Here is a 12,854-nt window from a genome sequence, read left to right as displayed (position 1 = left end):
GTTTATCCGTCGAGCCCGATATTTTTATCGCAGTTTCACCGTTTGATTCGCCATCAGTAAAAGTTCTCGTTTCCAACATTCCTCCATTTTTGGAGTACGAAAAAGTCGAGCTTGTTCTTTGTAATTTTGGCACAGTCGTGTCCCGCATTTCAATGGTTCCCTTACGGTGCCGTGACGATCGTTATAAACACGTTTATTCCTTCAGACGTCAATTATTTATGATTTTGAATGAAAACCGTCGTGACCTTGACGTTAAATTCACGATAAAGCATGATAACTACAATTATCAAATGCATGCAACAACAGAGGTGCTAACGTGCTATGCCTGTAATCAGCATGGACACCTGCGGAGGGATTGTCCGAATAATCTCCCTGATGCTAATTCAGCATCCAATCAGAACATCACACCACCTGAAGGACAGGAATTTCTTCCTGCGACTGAAAGACGGGACTCTTCTTCTTCACCTGAGGGACCGGAATCACTTCCTTCGCAAAATGCTCACCCAGGAGGGACGAATGATGCAGATGATGGCTTCACGGTTGTAACCCGGAATAAAGCACAGAAGCGGGCAATTGATACCAAATTAGACAATCAAGTGAAACCCAAGAGGTCTCCTTCCTATGCGCAAGCGGTAAGAACACCTGCCAAACAACCATCTGAACCCATTCCCACGGACTCACCTCTTGAGCAGCCCTGTACTCCTGTTGTGAGTACACATGAAACTGTTACTCCCACTGTGCTTGAAGAACCGGAGATCCTTCGTGGAGTCGATGAGACCCTCTCCCAACCCCCACCATGCACAGATGCCACAGTTAAAATCGATGCACCGGATGTACAAATTGATTGTGATCTGGATGTGGCTGTACCTGCAGCATCTGGACAAATTGCTAATGAAGAACCGCGGGAACTTGTGGTTGACAGCATGGGTTATGGGTCTGATGGAACATCTTCTGTTGCTTCGACCCTAAGTGACACAGGCAGCGATGTTCCTCCTCACAACCTTGAGGTTGATTCCTCAGTATCTCCCGATGCCGTTCACGCCTTCTTACACAAAAGTTTTCGCAAAAAGGGGGTCAAAATTAAAGATCATTTTCTAGTCCTAGAAGATTTCATTCAAGTGGCTCGACTAATGATTTCTAGACCGGATCGGTACAACGTTGCAGACCCTCAACGTCACCGGTTAAGGAAATTTCTAAGTCGTGCTCGGAGCGAACTCAAAGACCATGGCTGATGTCCTGCCGGTGCCCCCATCACAATGAAACTACGCATTGCCAGCCTTAATATCAACGGTGGTCGCACGTCTCTTCGTAAAGTGCAAGTTAAACAACTAATCGAGTGCAACAAGGTTGACATCTTGTTGTTGCAGGAAACCCATTCTACTGAAGGTTCTTCAGCTGAGTGGGAGTTATTTCTTAAAGGGCATTGGTTCTTTAGCAATCTATCAAGCCCAATTGCTGGGATAGCCGTCTTCTTTCGGCAAACTCTTCCTTTGACTTCGGTTTCCTTTAAAGAAATTGTGAAGGGATATTTAGCTTCGCTGACTTTCTCTGTTGGTCAGCAGCTTTTCACAATAATCAATGTGTACGCACCAAGTACAAATGCTGAAAGATCTTCCTTTTTTGACTGTCTTGACTCGTATCTTGCTGGTGTCCCCTCTGACCACTTTCTATGTCTTGGAGGAGATTTCAATTGCACACTTAACCCCTCCCTTGATAGGAATGGGGCTGAGCCACATGCAGCCAGTACAAGACCTCTCGTTCGCTCAATCTCAAGATTCAAGCTGACAGACATTTGGAGATTGCAACATCCGATGCAGCAACAATTTACTTGGTGTCGCTGCTCTAACAACTTAGTGTCGCTAGCTCGACTTGATAAATTGTACGTTTCTGATCATTTCCTCAACCTCGTCTTAAACACCTCTATTCTCCCATCTGGGTTTTCCGATCACCACATCATCACTATGCATTTTCAGTTGCCACTCATAAAGGTGGTGAGCCCTTATTGGAAGTTCAACACAACACTTCTTCAAAACGAATTCTTTGTTGCATCCTTTAGGGCCTTTTGGGCACATTACATCACGATGGATAAAAAGAGTTCTCGTGTTTACGTCAGTGGTGGGACAACGCTAAAGCTCAAATTAGAGTTTTTTGTCAAAATTTCTCACGACACAGTACTCGGGATCACGATGTAAATATAGATCTGGTGAAGACACAAATTCTTCACTTGCAAAACAAAGTGTCCTCCTCTCGTAATAATGGGCAGCAGCAGATGCTGTATGAAAAGAAAGCCCTGTTAAATGAATTACTGGCCGAACGTGCAAAGGGTGCACTCCTTCGGATGAGAATGACTCATTTGCAACAACTAAATAACCCGAGCAGACTTTTCTTCAAGCTGGAAACTGCCTCAAAAAAACAAAAACAAATATTGTCCTTGCGTTCTGCTGGCGGAAGGATTTTGACTGATCCAAGTGACATTAAACTTACTATTAAGACTTTCTTTTCTCACCTCTACTCCTCCAAGCGCACTTTCTCAAACCATATGCATTCATTTACCGCATCCTTGCCTACACTTACTGAGACCCAGAATTCGACTGCTGAAGGCGAAATAACATTGGACGAACTCACTAGTGTTTTAAAGACCTTGCCCACCAGCAGGGCACCTGGCTTAGACGGGTGCCAGTGTAATTCTACAGCACCTTTTGGGATTTGCTGGGACAATGTCTATTAATTGTCTTCATAGAAAGCATTTGTGTGAGTTAATGGGGGAGAACTTCACCGAGCCATGTCACACCAGGACAGGGCCCATGGAAATTTGGGGTGCATTGGGATGGCCCCGCAGGTAACGTTGGGTATTGTGGCATCCACCGGGAACGCAGTCTTTCGGAAATGGTTGTATAAATGATTATTGAAATTTTGCAAGTTTTGGTTCAGTTTTGTGATTAAGGTGGGTTTTTGTGATTTGTTGTTTTTCTCTTTCTCCCCAGTAGTTGGGAACGAGGATCCTAATGACTGTAAATATTTGAAATGTGAATTTTTGCTGAAGAGGGTAGAACATTAAGGAGGATAGGTAAGTAGCAAGGGCTCACTTCCCACAACCCTCCTGATTTATTTCATCGGCTAATTAAGTGCGAGTCGGTAAGTGTTAAGACTGGGATGGTAGCGTCTGCAATGAACCTTGGTGGAGCTACGGTTCAAGAGGGGGTGGGCTGTGTTACGTTTGCAGGGGGAAGGCGGTGATTACTTTTAGTCCAGGTAGATTTGTCTTGGAAGGTTCTCTGAATGGCATGTAGAAAACTTGATATAATAAGTACTTGTTTAGAACGTGTGTTTGTCCCCATCATGAGCAGAGGTGGTGGGAGAGGGGTGGTGGGAGTGGGGGATGGGGGGGAGTTTTTATGTTATTTAGCTCAGGGAGTGTGTTAATTAATTCCTTCTTTGTTATTTCCTCTGTAATGTGTCCCTCTGTCCCTTATGGCACCGCATTAGACACAAGATAAAATCGCCCATTAACTTCAACAATTCATAATAAACTTTCCAGAAGTCCTGACTTTCCTCTTTCCTGTCTTTGGATGGGCACAGGTCGGGCAGGCCAGGGCCACGCCCCGTAGAGTTGATTGTCAGGGTTTTGATTGACAGGAGGACTGGTAAGAAGCAACTTGCTGATTGGCGAAGCACGACAGATGATGTCAGAGGCTAAGCGATAAAGAAACGCGCTGGCAGACATTTTCTCTCTCTGCTTCTGGTCTTGATCGCATGCAGTCGGCATTTTACTCTCTCGATTCTGAATGCGATAGTGGACAGTCGTGTGTCGACGTTCCTTCTTGCTCTTGCTTCTTCTCGTGCTGGAGACAGCACACGGTCGCAATTCTGTTTTGTGTTCCCTTCTCGTTCTGGATATTAAAGCGAACGGTTGTGCTTGTTCTCTGCACAGGGAGGCTTCATCGTAAACGCCCGCATTTCGAGACTTTGCTGGTGGTCGTGAAGGATCTCAAAAGGTTCAGGCGGGAGCGACGCTTGGGCAGGCACCGCCGGCTTACTGCAGTGCGAGACACAGGGCGAGCGACTACCGCCAACGCCCCGGACGAGACCCCACCAGCGATCAGAGCGAAGTGCACTAAATAACCACACAGACGATATTTATTTCCAGTTATTTGATCCTTCATCTGTTTTCAAGTCCGTTTGTGGGGACGTCCCATTTACGAATGTAGTTTATCGTGCGTTTCTTTGTTACCGGCATTTATTTTCATGAACCTGTTTCTTTTTGTACATTTAAAAACCGTGTTGAGTTAATTTATGCAGGTTGAAGACGTCAGGTGGATCCGTGCAGGTCAGTGCTCTTCAGCATCCTCCTCCTCCTCCTCAACCGTGCAGTAAAGTGCTCTTCAGCATCCTCCTCCTCCTCCTCCTCAACCCCTTCCCCTCCCTCCCCCCCGTAAAACGGCAATCCGAAACGGCAATCCGTTTACTTGGAAAAATTTTAATCGCAAGGAACACGACAATACGTTGTCACAATATTCACTTCTGCCACATATGGTGGATGGAGATTATGTTTTCAGTCCTGTCTGTTTGTCTGTGAGTAGGATGTCTCAAAACGTTGTGGACGGATTCAGAAGAAACTTGGTGGACAGGTTGGGTGTGACACGGACGAATTGATTCGATTTTGGTTTCAGATCAGAAACTTTTCAACTGATTCTTCACCATTGAAAGCAAGGGTCAAAAACGATTTTTGTTTTTGGATATTAAGTCGTTCTTTGTAAGAGCCAACACTTGGAAAATCTACGACAAATGGATGAGTTGTTTTGTGTGTCTATGTGCGTGTGCGTCATACTTTTGTGTATTTATTACGTTTGTCTATCAATTAATTACGTACTATTCAAATGTGCCTTTTAACCCTTGAGGCTGCTGAGACCCGACCCCTTCGACCTTCAAAGACCCTTTAACACTTGAAACATAAAAGTCCTTAATGCCCTAAAAGTTGCAAAAGTCCCCAAGGACCCAAAAGACCCCAAGGACACAAAAGACCCAGAGGAACCAAAAGTCCCCAAGGACCCAAAAGTCCTTGAACACCCAAAAAGTCCTTGATGACCCAAAATACCCAGATGACTAAAAAGTCTTTAATGACCCAAAGACGCAAAAGTCCCAAGGACCCAAAAGTCTTTGATGACCCAAAAGACCCAATAGTTCACGGGGACCCAAAAGATCCAGATTACCCAAAAGTCGTCAATCACCCAAAGACCCAAAAGTCACCAAGAACCCAAAAATGACCCAAAATACCCCGAGGATCCAAAAGTCCCCAAGAACCCAGATGACACAAAAGTCCTTAATTACTCAAAATATCCAAAAGTCCGCAAGGACCCAAAAAGTGTCCGATGACCCATAAGTCCCCAAGGACCCAAAAATTAATTGATGACCCAAAAGTCCCCAAGGACCCAAAAAGTTCCTGAGGACCCAAAAGATGCAGATGACCCAAAAGTCCTTTTTGACCCAAAGATCCAAAAGTCCCCAAAAGTCGCCAAATGATCCAAAAGTCCTCAATGACCCAAAATACCCAAAAGTCCCCAAGGACCCCAAAAATCCTTAAGTGATAACCCAAAAGACCCCCCTGAGTCTGGCAGGCAGGTTTGCAACAAGGCCGTGAAGAGAAATCAGAATTTGGAACAACGGACCCCCTTGTATAATGGACAAAATCCCATCGCTTCTTCATGAGTTGGTGCGGCAACATAATTTTTACTCAACATGACCTCTGACCTTTGACCCCAAAATATAACCAGTTCATCTTTACCTCATTATACACACCTGCACCATGTTTGACTTAGATCTCTTTAGCCGTTCTCAAGCTATCGCGGCAACGAAAACCTATCATGGACGGACGTATGGACAGACAACACGAATACAAAATGGCTTCAGCGACATCATCGGCAGAGATATAAAATTTATCATGAACTTCCGCAGTTCCCACGACTCACCATTCCCCGGGTTGTTTTCCTCGTTTTCAGCCGAATCCTCCATATTGATCTGCAGGACTCCACCAAGTCCTCCGGTCTCGTCACCACATCCGAGCACGAAGGTCCGTCCCGATCCTCGCCCTGCTCGGCACGACTCCATGTACCGACATAGCTCGACGTACATGGTGAAGGTGAACGTCTGTGCGGCTAAAGAACACAGTTGATCCCTCACCGGAGCGGGCTCGGCTCGGGCACAGAGAGCTCCGAAGATCTCGATCCCCAGACCAGTAATGGCGGCTCTGAGAGACTCCTCCGGCTGAACCTGGATCTTCAGCCAGGTCGGGAAAAGACCGAGGCCGCACCGAGCGCTCGGAGAATCCATTATCGTCCAAGAACACGCGCCGAGAAATTAAAAATAAATAAATCACCTGTTGTTGTTGTTGTTTTTTGGTCCTTCGCTCGAAGTGGCTTCTCAACCGGTGGGTCGTGACCGTAAAATATTCCGCACGAAAAAAAGTTATATTCATGTTATTGTTAATTTGTGATTGGAATGATGCTGTTTTATATGAAAATATAGACAGACTTAGTTTAAAGAAGAATCCCCTCCGCCACACCCTCTTCCCCCCCCCCCGCAACCCTCCCCCCACCACAGACCTCCTTCGACCCCGATGTTTTTAAATGCCGAGAACAAACGTTGCTACGTCATGGGTGATGAAGTTTGTGGTCAAGTTTCATCGAAAGTGTGTGTAGTTTCAGAGGAAAAAGCAAATTCCTATTTTGGGGGGGTCAAACCTGGATCCACTTTGACCCCTACCCCCTTAAACCCTGATCTTTTTAACGCCATGAACTAACTTCAGTCACAACATACCAAATATAATTTGTGCCAAGTTTGGTCACAATCCCATCCAGCGGTTTCGGAGAAGATGTTGCAATTGTTTACAGACTGACGGACTGAGGACGCATGAGCTCACAGCACAACATTCCAGGTGAGATAAAAATATGTTAACTGTTCATGTGTACAAGGTTAAGAAATACATTTATTGTCTTAGAATGTCACAGAATGTACTTAATATGTAACATACTTTTCGGAGAGTTGAACGCACAAGGGATGTTTAAAAAAAACAATTTGGATACAAAGTCGAGGCTCATGTAAGAGCCAACAAATTTAACACACAAATATAAACGGACACACAAAACACACAATAAAGGGAGTGGGAGACAAGGGGGGGAGAGAGAGGGAAGCACAAAAGCACAACAACAGCAGAGAATAGGGACATCGGGAGATCTGCAGAAGGTCGAGGGCTGAGGGGTAGGGAGAGGTGGGGGGAGTGGTGAGGGGAGATAAACGGTATAACACAAATCGACACTGCCAGGAATTTCAGGAAAGAGGTCGGAGATTGATGAAGGTGTATTTGGGGTGCATTAACGGGGGTAACAAAGATCAAGGTTTTGGATGGAGGAAGATAAGAGATGATGGTGAACAGCTGTTTTAAAGACCTGGAGGGAGGAGTGGGATTGAAGAGTGTGAGGGAGTTTGTTCCAAAGTCGGAGAGGCAAAGGTGGGAGAAAAGAGGAATGAAAGAATGAAGGTGAGCAGAGAGTAATTGTTATTAATTTATTTATTAATATAGTAATTGTTATGTTATTAAAAATACACCTGTTATGTCTGGTGTGGATTTCCCAGGGAAGTGACCATACTATAAGTGTTTGTTCGGATCCATATTAATGAAAAATGTCACCAACCTTTCACAGCAGAGGGTATCCACCTGCCCCCCTCGTCCCCACCCCGACGATGCAGTAGGATTTGTTTCTACAATCGGTATCCCCAATTTTTAATGGTACCAGAGTTTCCTCGACCCCAAGGAGTACGAAACCATGATTTAGAATTGTATTTTTCTTTTGGTCCAAGTTGTAACTCGGAAACAACTGGGAATTTCGGAATAAACTTTTGCATCAAATAATGTGAATAGAAAGTACACAGGGTTCACTTTATCTTTTTTGAACTTGACCTAATATTAAGGTGATGACCTAATTATTGTTATTTTAACATTTTCACCATAACCCATCTCAAGTTTAATCAATTTCAAATCAAATGCCCTCGCGAGACAGTTTCGAACCGAGACCAAGGTGCATTTACACTTTATTTACATCATACCCCCTCCGAGTTACAGGTTAAGGTCAAATGGCAGTGGAAAAGGTAATGCCCAAAATAGAAAATAACGCAAATAATAAAATACGTTTTTTGTCATCACTCAATTTTCTCAATATGGAATCTCAAAGACCGCTTGACCTTCCAAGATGTTATTGCATCGTTCGTAGTGAACATTCACTGAAGTTGTGCCCCTCATATTTGGTTATTGTCCTCGACCTACTGTTTTCAGGTTTGACGCAATTAACAAAAATGATGTACCTTTTTATATACCTGTGTACACCTTTTTGATTTTAACCCCAACAAATTTCCTCCGATTTTCATGATGTTGAGTTTTTTGGATAGACTGTAGATGGGGACACATTTTCTTCATTTACACTCTATCATAAATATTGAAGGTCAAAGTCATATGGTGGCCAAAGAAATCTGGCTGTCATTGGATCGCAGGCCAAAGGAAAGTTGTGGGCGATCGCACATATCTAGTTTTGGGACGTTTGAGGCTCAAACCCCAGCCGAGCCAAACCAAAAGATTTTTAAAATGGTAGGTGCTGCTTTCCACACCCAATACAGGTGAATGGTTTCCCTCTTGTGTCGTTCCAGGTGTGGTTCACAAATCTGCTTTCATCGTCCGTACAATAAAAATCGGTGTACTTTGGATCACTGGAAGCTTGGTGCATCTGCAGGTGCCTCTGTTATGAAGCTTTTTAGAGCACGAGGTGCAGCAGAACTTCCCCATGAGCATCTCTTGTTCCACTTTTATATCAGGAACACCCCAATGAGCAATGCCATATTTTACCTCCACCACCAAAGGTGGGCGGAGGTTATGTTTTCACCCCTGCCTGTCTGTGAACAGGATATCTCAAAATGTTATTGATAGATTAAGCTGAAACCCGTTAGACAGGTTGGGTAGGTGACACGGAAGAAATGACTCAAATTTTGTGAGATTCGAATCCAGATCTGGATAAGATTATTTTTAAATTATTCTTCACCATTCAGAGATCGAGCAAAAAAACGATACAAAGAATGGTATCTCAAAAGGTTGTGGATGAATGATGATAAAACTTGGTGAATGAGTTGGATCAGTGACAATAACAAACCCATAAATTTTGGTCAAGGTCCGAATCCAGATCAGGCTTATCAGTGGGTTACAAAAGGAAAACTGTTCAGATTGGTGGAGATAGGTTTGGCCGTTCTAGTCCTTATTGTATCTCGGGAATTATATCTGGTCGCAATGATTTGTCTTGTACATTCACGCTTGATGGGAAAGACGGAGTACATGAGTATTTCATCCTTGTTTTCAATGATCGCTTTTGGGTTGTGATTACATGATTACTTCAGGTACCGAAGGTGTGCGAGCTTGTGTTTTCACCCCTGTGTATTTGTGAACGGGATATCTAAAAAACGTTTTCGGAAGAAATTTGTTGGACAAGTTGGCGGTTTGACAAGGACGAATCAATTTGATTATGGTGAATATCTGAATTGGAGATTGACCGATGCCATCCAATATGATGAGAGCATGAGGGCCGATGACCGATATAATGCCGATATATGCATCGGATTAAATAATTTAATTTAAAAAAAATTATAATTACACAAAATCGTTGAACTTAAATTAACAAATTTATTTAACACGATATATTTATTCATTCAAAAACCACAGAAAAGTACATTGCACTTGCAAACAGCAGCATTTCTTTCCAGTTTGTAATTCAAACTCGCCAGTTTGTAAATCCATCTCATCTGCTCCATCATTTGAACACCTGGCTTTAAAACTCTCTGGTCGCACGCAGTCAGTCATGGCTGTCGTCTACCGCCCTCCCAAACCACACCCATCATTCCTGTCTGACTTTTCCTACTTTCTGACCCAGCTATGTTCCCTCTCCCCCTCAATCCTCCTCCTTGGTGATTTCAATATCCACATGGACTCCACTGACTCCACAATAACCACTGACTTCACTGATTTACTCACCTGCTTTAACCTCACTCAACATGTCGACTTTCCTACCCATATCCGTGGTCACATTTTGGACCTTGTCTGCTCCACTGGATTAAATTTGCACCATCTCTATGGCTTCGACCTCACCCTCTCTGACCACTTAGCCATCACTCTGACCATCAACATCCCCGCCCCAACACCAAGGCATTATCGCACAATCAACTTCCGTAAGCTAAACGCTCTTTCACCTACCTCATTCTCATCCACCCTCTCTGAAAAAATGTCCACTTCTCCCTTCATTGACCTCCACACCCCTTCCGACCTCACTGACTACTACAACCACACTCTCTCCTCCTGCCTTGACCAGCTTGCGCCTGTGAAAACCAAAACAGTTTCTTTCACCCATTCTGCTCCCTGGTTTACCCCTGAACTCCACCTGATGAAAACTCGTGCTCGCCAACTTGAAAGACTCTGCAATAAAACGGGTCTCACAGTTCACTCCCAAGCCTACAAGGACCACCTACAACACTACAAAGATGCCCTCTCCCGCGCCCGCTCTGCCTACTACTCTCAAATTATCCACTCTGGCTCCGGAAACCCAAAAGCACTCTTCTCGACAATAAACAAACTCCTCCGCCCCCTGAACACCACCACCCAGTCATTCACAGTAGACAACTGCATCTCCTTCCTCTCTTTCTTCCAACGCAAAATTGACAACATCTACAACAGCTTGACCACCGCCGCACCCGCTCCCCCTCCAACCACCTGCCCCCCCCCCTTGTCCTGCCATCCCCTGTCTCGGTTCTCCCCAATCTCCCCTACTGACCTCTCTGAACGCCTCATAGGAATGAAAACTGCCACCTGCACTCTTGACCCCATCCCCTCCAGCTTTGTCAAAGCCTCCCTCCCTGCTCTCTCTCCACTTATCATTGCAACAATAAACTCCTCCCTGTCAACAGGCATTGTCCCACCTTCCCTCAAAATTGCTGCTGTTACCCCCATTCTAAAAAAACCTGGTCTAAACCCTGACACCCTAAACAACTTCAGACCCATCTCCAACCTACCCTTTCTGTCAAAAGTTTTGGAACGCGCTGTAGCCACTCAACTCAAACATCATCTCTCTGCCAATAACCTGTATGAAACATTCCAATCCGGATTCCGGTCCAACCACAGTACTGAAACTGCTCTCCTCAAAATCACCAACGACCTTCTCCTCTCCTCTGACGCTGGCAACCTCAACATTCTCGTCCTCCTCGACCTCAGCGCTGCCTTTGACACCATCGATCACACTATCCTCCTCACCCGACTTGAATCCACCTTTAACGTTACCGGCACTGCCCTCTCTTGGATTAAATCATACCTCTCTGACAGATGCCAGTTCATCTCCATCAATAACTGCAAATCCCCCACTGCTCCCCTCCCCCAAGGTGTCCCCCAAGGTTCAGTTCTTGGCCCCCTCCTCTTCATCCTTTACCTGTCCCCGCTCGGTCACTTAATCCGCCGTCATGGTCTCCAATTCCACTGCTTCGCCGATGACATCCAGCTTTTCATCTCCACCAAGTCCGTCTCCACCGACACCCACTCTATCCTGACAAACTGCATCACTGAAATAAAATCCTGGCTTCAAATCAACTTCCTCAAGCTTAACTGTGATAAATCTGAAATAATCATCATTGGCCCAAAAACGCTCACAAAATCCACCCATAACTTTGCCCTCAACATCGACGGTATCCCAGTATCCACCTCCCCTCACATCCGGAATCTTGGCGTCATCTTTGACCAAACCCTTTCCTTCGACAAATACACTAAACAGATCACAAAGTCAGCCTTCTTTCACCTGAAAAATATTGCCCGTCTCCGCTCATCCCTCTCCTCCACGGCTGCAGAAACCCTCATCCACGCCTTCATCACCTCCCGTCTGGACTACTGCAATAGCCTCCTCTATGGTTCACCCTCAAAAATCACCAATAAACTCCAATACATTCAGAACTCCGCTGCCCGTCTACTCACCCATTCCCGGACCCGTGACCACATCACCCCCGTCCTTTACAAGCTTCACTGGCTCCCCATCCCCCAGAGAATCCAGTACAAAATCCTCCTCTTGACATACAAAGCCCTCCATAACCTGGCCCCATCCTACCTGGCTGACCTCCTCTCCAGACACACTCCCACCCGCAACCTCCGCTCTGCTGGTACCAACCTCTTGACCCCCTCCATCCGGACCAAATTCAGATCCTGGGGGGACAGGGCCTTCTCCATCGCTGCTCCCAACCTCTGGAACTCACTACCTCACACCATCAGAGACTCCTCCTCACTCACCACATTCAAAACATCACTAAAGACCCACCTGTTCAACACTGCATTCAACATTCAACCCACAGCATTTAACCCCTGACTATCTCTTCTCCTTCTCCCTCCTTTTGCTTTAAATATTTCCCTATTGATTCTTGTCTTTTTGCAATTGTTGTTTTCATGTATTGTTACGCATTATGTTTGCCACTCTGTCAAAGCGCCTTTGGGCTTCTGGAAAAGCGCTATACAAAATAAATGAATTATTATTATTATTATTATTCATGTTTTTAAAAAGAAAAAGTACAAAACCAAAGCAGAAAATTTGGGAAAGATTTTGCAGAATAACTCAAAATGAAACGTTTTAGTGCACTTGTTAACAGCAGCATTTATGTTTAGTTTTAGTTCAGTAATTCCAGTTTAAGAGCTGCAAGTTGAAAGACAGAAAACAAAGTTTCTGTGCACTTTCTCCAGTCAGCCTGTTCCTCTTCTTCTCACAAATGTCTCCAACTTCACTAAAAACTCTCTTGCTTGG

General features: G+C 44.9%; 1 protein-coding gene across 1 annotated transcript in view; it reads right to left on the bottom strand.

Moving 5' to 3' along the window:
* LOC137416873 (uncharacterized) overlaps positions 1 to 12,854 on the bottom strand; it is a 185,675-nt gene that overhangs the window by 18,296 nt on the left and 154,525 nt on the right. The window lies entirely within an intron of this gene.

The sequence above is a fragment of the Myxine glutinosa genome, chromosome 1, assembly GCF_964187855.1.
Source record: "Myxine glutinosa chromosome 1, kmMyxGlut1.1, whole genome shotgun sequence".
In the NCBI taxonomy this organism is placed as follows: domain Eukaryota; kingdom Metazoa; phylum Chordata; class Myxini; order Myxiniformes; family Myxinidae; genus Myxine; species Myxine glutinosa.
The sequence above is the reverse complement of the archived record's forward strand: the minus strand, read 5'-3'. Positions and strand labels throughout refer to the sequence as shown.